Source organism: Oreochromis aureus, linkage group 23 (genome assembly GCF_013358895.1).
Source record: "Oreochromis aureus strain Israel breed Guangdong linkage group 23, ZZ_aureus, whole genome shotgun sequence".
NCBI classification, from domain to species: domain Eukaryota; kingdom Metazoa; phylum Chordata; class Actinopteri; order Cichliformes; family Cichlidae; genus Oreochromis; species Oreochromis aureus.
The window spans coordinates 16,878,531-16,888,826 of NC_052963.1; positions in this window are offsets into that span (position 1 = coordinate 16,878,531).

The following is a 10,296-nucleotide window of genomic DNA, read 5'->3' on the forward strand; positions in this document are numbered from 1 at the left end:
GCATTGATACACTGGATGCGATGGAAATGGATGTTGAAGTTAGAAAGCATTTTCCAGGATAGCAGCATAACTTCTACATGCACTTATTCACACAACCACTAAGATTACGAAGGAGACCTTGTGTTCCTTTTGTTTGTCGGTGGGTAAAATGGATGAGAACCAACCTCCTCGACCAACAGTGTGTGAATGAGGGCATCTACATTCAATATCTATGTTAGTGCAGTCACATCATAACAGTCTGTATCATTAAGCAGCAGCAGGAGACTCGGGCCTGAGTCTAACAATAACCAGGCATAAGAAAAACTTTTAGGTAACATTAGGAGAGCCTTACATCCAAGCCTATGGCTGAGAATCAATAACGCAGAAATTGAGTGCAAATGTGAATAAAAAGGTGCCAAACCTCTGACATTAAGTAACATGGACACAAAGACAGGTGGATGGCGTTGTGCCATAGTTAACTCAGACAGTCATCAAATATCTCCTTCTTTAAAAAAGAAAAAAGTCAGGTATGCCCAGAAGATTTTGTGAGCTGGAGCAAAAAAAGGATTTTTCACTTGTAGTGGTTAAATAAACACAAACCACAAAGAAATGGCAGAATATTGCAGGCTGTGTTCTTCCAGTCAGGTGTGAAAAGGATTTCTGACATTTCAGAGAGCGGCCTTGTCAATCTTGTGTCAGTCGGATATGAGGCTGATGTTAGTCTACGCTCTTTGACCCGACCTAAGAATCGACAACAGGCAGAGCTAAAGTTGCTGCTGTTTAAAATCGCTGAAACATGTGTTCAGACCTCCTACAGCTGCTAAAACACGCACACCTATCCCCCGCACTACTTCTCTTGTTCACATGTTGTCCACCCTCGCGTCCCCTTCCCTCAAAATCCGATGGCTTCATCTATTTCGAGCTTTCTCACAATCCTGTTACTCCCTCAGCGTGGCCCCACTCGCTCTTTCAGCCCCTGTTTTGCTGAGCCTGGCCAGATTTGGCCAGAACCTGCCTCTGCTCCTTTTTCACCTTTATCTCCTCGGTCTCTCCTCCAAATTCCCCTCGCCCTTTTGTTTTCTTTTCTCTATCGCTCCTCCCTGTGAACACCTCATTATCCCTTATCTACATTTCTTGGTCTCTTGCCCATCTCTCATTGACTTTTCCCCCCTTCTAATCTCGCTCTTTTACTCTCTCTCTGCATCTCCTTCTACCATTTGTTAACCTGAACTTTTTTTAATCTAACTGCCCTCAATCAGGCCGTGCACTGTGCCTGTATCAGGTGCACAAGCACCAAAACACTGAGAAGCTTTTGTGGAAAATGAATTGACTAACAGCAGAGTGCATCAGTGCACATTAGTCCATTGTTTTAGATGAGTACTTACTGCTGGCAATGAGGCTATTGGATCAGAAATGATATTATAATGTGACAATGAAATAGGTCCACCATTAGCACAGCAGAGTGCATTTGTAGATAAGGGCACTAGATAGCGAGGGCTCTGGCTCAAGTGCTTTGCATGGCGGTTTCTTCATTTACATTAACTGCATTCATCTTCACCAATAGGTGCAAATCGCTTTTGTGGAAGCCTGAATGTCATGATCCAGCACTCATGAGCCGTCTAGCTGTCACAGTGTGGGACACACGGGCCAGTGCCAGCTGTCCATCTGAACCACAGTTTTCTTGTGAGAAATAGAAGCCTAAATATCAGGGGTATGTTGTTAAGAAAGTCATTTTAAAAAGAAAAAAGCTGAAAAAAGTGCTTTGACTGGGATTTTTTGATGGACGATGAAGCTAGGAGTTGCTTTGCTCAGTCAATAAAATACCAGAAATTGGTTCTCACAGCCCAAGGTGAGATTTTAAATGAGTCCAAAACTGAAAATATTCAATTTCATGTGATACAAAACAGAGAAATGGAGCAAATCTTTGTATTTGGAAAGGCATTTTCATAATCTATTTTCTCTCTGTCTAATCGCCTTGTCCCCACACTGCCCCATTTTCTAACGAGTCCCTCAATTTCTGTGCAGTGTTAAAACAGCTCAGTGACAAAGAGGTTTAAAGACCCACTGACTGGACTTTACACCTGTAAATTAGAGCAGGTGGTGGTGTTTCTACAGGGACTACAAAGCATCACAGAAACAGTTTTAAAAGCGATTCACTGCAAACAGAGAACATTTTTAGAAATGACTTTTTCTGCGGCGGCTCCACAGTGCAATGGTTTATGCACTTGTCTAAGAAGTGAGTGATCCCTGGTTTGATCCTGGGAGGACACATTAAACCCCTTTGGGGTTGTTTCAGGAAGGGAGTCTAGCTTAAAAACTGCTCCAAATCAAATGTGAAGCTTCCTGCTCTGGTGAACCTGTGTGAATGAGGGAGCAGCTGAAAGTAGCTTCTTTTGTTGTTAAGGTGGCTACATTCAAGGGCATGGCAACTGCTGGAAAAATATCTAAATGTAACAACAACAACAACAAAAGTCTATAAACAGCACATTTGTACCTAAAACTGCAAAAGATTAACAGATATTAAAGAATATACTGTAGAACATGTCTGTGTGACAAAAATTTCTTTTTGTATTATTAATTTAGTTTCTGCTTTTGAAATAATTTCCCAATAAGCCCAACGCCCAGTTCAGTCAGAAAAATTGTTTTTATTTTCATCTGGAATAAAATATATGCGGCAGTATAATTCAGTCCAAGCAGGATGTAAAGGAGATGGGTTGCCAAGTGGCTTTCAGTTTCATGCTAAAACTCATTGAGCTACTTAGAAATGATCTAGTGTTTATTTAATTAATAAAATATTAATTTGCATATATGAGTTTTAATTTTTTTTTATCAGATTTGCTAAATCAGGCTCTCTTTTTATGCAATTTACTGTATAAAAATTAATTTTATGGGGGTGGGAAAGAAAATCAAACTGATGGTGTAGAAGTCTCAAAAACCCACAAAACCCATGTATTAAATATGATACATTTGCTGTTACAGGGATTTAAAAAAAAAAAAAAAAAAAGTCATGTGAAGTGAACCAGCACTGAGATCGGCTGAGGCAAGCCATCTCACTAACAGCACACTGTAAACATGTAGGTATAAAGGATACTGGTTTCAAGTATATTTAAGATTTTGCATTTTTGTGTTTATGTTTTTGCCTAATTTAGAGTCAGTTCACATTGTTTCAAATGTGCTGTATATATAAAAGTGACCTGACTTGATTAAAAATGAGGGTCAAAGGTTTGCATAAATAGTATTTGGTGATAAAAGCTTGATAGCTTGATTAACTATAGAGATAATCCATAGTTTCTGCCCTTGGCAGTTAATTTCCAAGCTAACTGGTGGAGCCGAACATTCAAAATGGTACTCTCTTTGGCCATTAGACAGCAAACAAAGCAAACCATCAAATACAGAGGAGCCTAAAATAAGACTGCAAGCCCAGTAAAAGCAAATAAGTGAACTTTTGAGTAAAAAATAAATTAATTAAAGGATTCTGTAAACACCTTAAAAGTGGAAAATCACTGTTTGATTTTACTTGCGGTAAGTGAATGTCTGTATTACCAGTGGTGCTGCCCCTTCATTCACTCACCTCAATACGAGTTCAAATTTACGTAACAGCATTAGATGCAAACCAAACCAGTCAGTGTGTGCGTAGCAGCTGTTTGTAACTGTACACTCCTCCAGAAAAATCTGTTCATTTCATGTTTCAACTTTCCCCTTTTTTCCCCCTGTTTAGTTACATAATGAGCCATTACATGGGCTCCATTATCAGATGAAAGCTTGGCTCTCTTTAGCTAGAACCAGCTCTCAGCTGAATACCCTAGATTGAACCTTTCCTGAGCTACTATTTTGTTCCTTCATTGTCAACAGGCTTAGGTCACACACTTAGCTGGCCCTAGATACAAACTAAAAGATGCCATTCAGCTCAGAAGAATGGCAAGACTAACAGCAGTTAATAGTATTCCAAGTATTTCCAACTCCCTGTGCTACATGTATTATTGGAGCTGCATTGCCCTCTGCAGGCAATAACAAATGACTACACAGTGACAACACAGAGCAGCAGAGGTTCCCCCATCGGCTCACCTCTACTGCTGCTGCAGAAGAACCCCCCTCCAGCACACAAGCACACTCAATTACCTATTGCCTTTGCTATCCCATTTTAAAGACAGATGCACAAACAGCAAGCCAGAACACAAGTTGTTCATTAGTTTGTCTTTATTTAACCCTCAGGGTTTCTCGACAGGTTGTGTTGTGTCGACACGCGGCGCACTGCAGGCATTTTTTAAAAAACTTGTTACACTGCAAAATCAGAGATCTGCCGCTGATTATTCAAGCACAGCTCTCTTCCCTCACTGGTGTGTGATGCAAGATCAAAGGCATAGGAGTTGTATAGGAATGACTTCAAATCATACCACTCTCTCCTACAGATGTGGATTATTAGTCTTCTTCACTGTCTTTTATTTAATGGCACAGGAAGAGAGGGAGAGCTTCCTGCAGTGACCGACTGCCGGCAGTGAGCTCTGCCGCTGCATTTAAAGCGATACAGTATATTCATGATGAATGATAAGACAGCAACAAGCATCAGAACAGCTTTGGGAAGCCTTTTTGAACAGATGCCAGGGAAATATTAAGGCCCAGATTTGACAAAGTGATGTCGCTGACAGCTTTTGAAGGTATGTTTTTGGCACATTTTCCAAACAGACATCCTTTACTCGTGTCAATGTCTCATCAATATTAAATTGTTTGAGGAAAATTCCAGGCTGTGGCTACTGCAGAAAGACAACACAGGGTGCCTTCGCCTGCTACAGCAACGATCGGTGTATCCAAAAACTGATGGCCAATTGTTTGAACTCTGTATGCATTTGGTGAATCGAGCTTCCCACGTATCTTTCAGCAGGAAACTGAAGCATTTCTCCTTATTTATTATCACCTGCTTTACTGATAGGAGCTTTAGTTTGACTTATTCAAGGTGTTAAAGGGTGCGTATGGGGGCTAGCTCTGTGCTCAGGGGCATCAGCACTGACAATATTTTCACTCCCACCACTTTAGGCACCACCTAAAAAACAACTAAATAAATGTAAATGAGGCGAGAGTGCCACAAGTCGAAACTCAGATACTTTACTTGGTATACTACTAAATCAACTATGAGGATACATATGAAAGTATGTATGTTTCTTATTTAAGTTACTGTTTGCCGCTATAACTGGTAGTGATAGATGCTGACACAGGTGCATGAACGCATAAGCAACTTTATTTGGGTTGTAGAAGGTTGTGTCGAAGCTATTGTTACCTAATATCAGAAAAAAATAGTTTTTCTGCTTTGTATAATGTTGTTGACAAAGTGGCACTTTAGTCAAGCGGTTTGGTTGTTCACCTCACATGCAAAAGATCCATAGACTGAGACCTAGAGAAGCCACTAATCACAAAACAATATATCTGCCAAATGAAATATGCAGGCTCATTGGCCTTTGTTATTACGGAAGCAAACAAGCAAAGCTTCTTCTTGTGGTAGTACCTATAACAGTCATCCAGTGCTAAATGTTGCCCTCTCCTAAAAAGTGTTTTTTTTTTCTTTTCAACAGTTTGCCTATGTTTACCCTTCCTTCCAAAAAAGCTGACTTCTCTTGCACTTTCAGCTGGCCTCACAGACATTCAGACTTTTATAGAAGTAAATACTGTTCGCAGAATGAGATCCACAGCTTGTGTAAGAGTTCATGGGACCTCACAAGATAAGCCACATCATCAATAACATGAAGGTCCCCTTTATGCCAGCATTACAGGAACAGCCCTTTGGGATGTGGACACAGGACCTGTAGGGTGGGGGGTACTTGTATATTGGCTAAGGATCTTTTGAGTCCTGTGTTCTGCACCTGAGGTCTTAATGAATCATTTGATCTAGCAGTTCTTGTGGTGGGATCTGGCGAGTTTAGAAACAACAGCTTGGACTCATGTTCCTTGAGTTGTTCTGTGGCTGTTTTCACAGAGTGTCAGGTCGTATTGCCCTGCCGGGCGACACCACTGCTGCTGGAGAGTGCTACTGACCTGGAACAGGGGGTTGGTCTGCTTAGGCAAGGGGCACATGAGGATAAATGGATCCTGTGTTTTCCCACCTGAAAGCTGCATCCCTTCCAGTGGGTTACTAAATGAATCAGTTGTGAAGCGGTGCAGATCTGCTTCACAAGATTGTATAAATTTTGCATAAATTATTGGAGATTAAATGTCTCAGGGCTGCAGAAAATGATCTAAATGAATCACTTCTTGTTAGATCTGCTAATAGCTCATAGGCATCTGAATCATGACAAATACCCAAAAGAGTTGGAAACCACTAATAATTCTTTACCAGTGCACTGGATTTTTCTTGCTAGTGATGTTAATGGGACCAACTGGATTCATTTCCAGCTCCATAGTTTTATTCTTAGGCTAAAATAAATTTCAAGAATTCACAATTTCAAAAAGAAAATCCTTATTTACAGTGCTGCTAAAAACTATTTGTACCGTATGTCTTTTTTTTTTTTTATCTTTTTGCAGTTTGTCACACATACATGCTTCAGATCATCAACAAACTTTGATATTAGACAAAGATAACCATAGTAAATACAAAATGCATTTTATGATTTTATTTATTAAGGGAAAAGGGTTATCCAAACCTTCCTGGCCCTTGCTAAAGTCATGAATTAACTGTGATTAACTATACTGCCAGATCTGTTGGATCAAGAAATCACTTAAACAGAACCTGTCTGATAAAATAAAGCAGGCTAAAAGATTCAAAAGGCAATGCATCATGTCACGATCTAAAGAAACAACTAAGAAACAAAGTCACTGATATCTATCAGTCTGGAAAGAGTTACAAAGCCATTTCCAAGGCTTTTTGGCTGCAGCGAACCACAGTGAGAGCCATTATACACAATTGGAGAAAACTTGGAACAGCATTGAACCTTCCCAGGACAGGCCGACCTACCAAATTTACTCAAAGAATGCATCAATGACTCATCTGGGAGGTCACAAAAGAACCCAGAACAACATTTAAAGGACTGCAGGCCTCATTTGCCGTGGTTAAGGTCAGAGTTCATGATCAAAAATAAGAAAGAGACTTGAGGAAAATGAAATCCATGGGAGATCTCCAAGGAGAAAACCACTGCTGACCAAAAAAACCCCACAAAGGCTCGTCCCATATTTACCAAAAAACATCTTGATGATCCCCAAAATATTCTGTGGGCTGAACTTTTTGGAAGGTTTCATTCCCGTTACATCTGACATAAAACTAACACAGCATTTCATCAAGGAACATCATAGCAACAGTCAAACACAGTGGTGGTAGTGTAATGGTCTGAGGCTGCTCTGCTGCTTCAGGACGACTTGGTGCAATTGATGGAACCATGAATTCTGCTCTCTGCCAGAAAATCCTGTAGGAGGATGTCTGACCATCAGTTCATGTCCTGAAGCTCAGCTCACATGGCTCACATCCTTATAAAAATGCATATTGTTCTGATGATATTGTCCATACACTAACATCATTAACTGAAACATGTGGCATGTATAATATAAGCATCAATCATTAAAACAGTATATATGTGAAAAGCGTGATAGGTGCACTTTAATGCACTTTTAATTTGAAGAGTTAACAACTTTCAAATATTTGTAGTAAAAGATATAAAATATCCCTCAGAATGTAGTAAAGTGGAAGATAAAAGCAGAAAAAGTGCCACAAAACAGCACTTGACTAGTTTTTTTTCACAACTGCTGGCTACGTCATGCATGAGTGTAAAAGTGATCTAAGGCAGCACCTGAAGGTACAGACTTAGTTAAAGTGGACATTCAAAGCTGCAAGAAAAAACAAGAATAAACAAGGAAAGTGTTTATAACAGTAGCAGCTGACATGCCACAGAGGTCTCATGTAGGCGTGATGGCACCTAAACAAATTAGCATGAGTTTAATCTGCTGCCAGTTTACCTCGAAGACTTTTCACTGAAGAGTAAGGGCAAAAGTTGTAGTTAGAAAATATCGTGTTGGTCAAAAATTTATCTCATTGCAGAGGAATTGAGAGGTGTGCACCATGTTCTCCTATACTTAACAACCTCTGTGACTTTGAGTGAATCACTTTATGATAATATTTAATTATATGTGAAGTGAAAGCATCTGCAGTGGTAGTTAAAAGCAGACTTTATAATATGTAACACCTCTTCTGCCTTATTGGACTTTATATGATGAAATTAGCATTAATATTTGAAGGTTTTCTAATCAAAGTTTGAAGACTTCCTGCTGTGAAGACCATTTATGCAGTTAGTTGAAGCATTATTAGCCTCTTCATGGCCTACGCGTTTGAAATTTTTTTTGATGAATGTTGCCTTTTGCACAGTAGCACCAATACTGCAATGAAAATAGTAGTGGCATAAGTAATTTATGATGAAAAACAACAGCAACATCCAGCCAGCTACAACTTGCACTGACATTTTTTTTCCCGTTGGAGGTCCCGCTCTCCTCCAGCTGTAATTGCTCTGTGACTTCAGCTGGCAGGCTGAAGAATACAGAGGTGAAAACCAGGGCACACAAGATGATGATGTCATCTAGGAAATACTAAAATGAGACAAAGTTGAATTTTTATTTCTACTTCTGGTCTCTGGCTTGTGTCTTTGCTAGTAAAAGAAGTGACAGATTTATTAACTTAAGGATGGTACCTCCACAAGCAGTGGCGATCCTAGTCTGTTTGGCACCCTGGGTGAACACTCCCTCTGAAAATGAAAGAACAATTTTTACCAATAACAAGAAACAGAAAGACAATCTTTCACTCCAAGCACTACTTTATGTGATATATTCACTGTTAGGTTTGCTCTCTTAATTGGATTTGCTGGAATAAGGAAAAATAACCAATTTTGTCTTATCTACACAGAATGAAATAAATATTTACTGTCACCAGCAGTTATTAAAACAAGAAAGTCTGGACCCATGCTGTTACACTTTTGGAAAATACTTGACTAATAATATGGTAGAAATTTTGTTGTGCAGGATTAAGTCATGGACAAAACCACAAGTTAATTGCACGTATTTTGTACATTTATACAGGTTGGTTTCTTTTTATCAAATGTCTGTATATGCGGCCTTTTCCAACATGTTCAGGCAGTTAAGAGTCACCGAGGAATGAACTAAACAATTCCCCAACTGCCAGCAGCAATGTTACTTGAGTTATGAACAATAGTTTGTGTTAGTGAGGAGGCAGCCTCAGAGGGTTACATGTGATCAAGTCCAAGACACTGAGTGCAACATTTTTTACTTTGCACTAAAAAGTGCAACTTTTTAGCCCTACTGGCAACAGTACAACTGCCCAAAAGATTTCATCTCCGCTCATGGCCCTTTTGCTGCTGCCAAGTGATTTAACACAACAGTGATTCAACCTATTCCCTGCCCATGAAAGCTTTTATGTTTGCTGTTTTAAGCACTCAACTGCTGTAGGTCACTCTCAGGAAAGATGCTCTGATGCACAGGAAGTGATGTGTTTTATGTTTCCAGTGGCAGCAGCAGCAGTTTTATTTGGAATAAACAACAAGCATAAAGAAATGGAGCTGGACACTTTTGATTAAGGGCAGATCTGTACACAGCATGGATTGCTTAGTATGAAGGATGTCTGAATGGTTTAAATGCGACACTAAATGAAAATATATGGCCTTTGTGAAACAACCCTTTGAAAAACAGCAGTAAAAATGACTTGTCGTCCCTTGTCCTCATCCACAAGGGTAAGCACTTTTAAATTTCCAGCACACCTGACATCTTATTATAAAACACAGACCACCAAAACTCACAGAATGCCTGACTTCTCTGAGATTTAATAAACAACAATGTGAAACAACCTCTTCCATAAGCGGTGTACATCATCCCGGAGTAGCCCCAATCATATGCTACATCCAAGCTCAGTAAAAGTAAAGGGTAAAGGGGGTATTTTGAAGCCTCCATATGTGTTGTTTTGTTTCCTGAGCCAGTGCGAGGTTTCGGGCAAAGTTATCAACTAGCAGTTTTGGTCAGCCATCTTGGGTGTCACACTGGATTTTTTTGCCCCCATGAATGTGAAGCAATCATTTTGAGTAAAATGCAGCTGAAAGATATGAAATTAAAAGTATTTATTAAAATAATTAAGTAAAATTTGCTTGGTATCAACTAAATGTATACCAATCAAGTTTATTTCATTTTACCAGATTCCTTTAAATTAAATATTTTACAGTGTTCTTATGTAACAATATTTCATGGAAATTTTACAAAGAAAACAAGATTACAAACATTCAGTTCAGTGACTCCTTAACAAGGCTTAACAAACTCCACTGGCTACAGCAGTGGAACAGTGTTGGA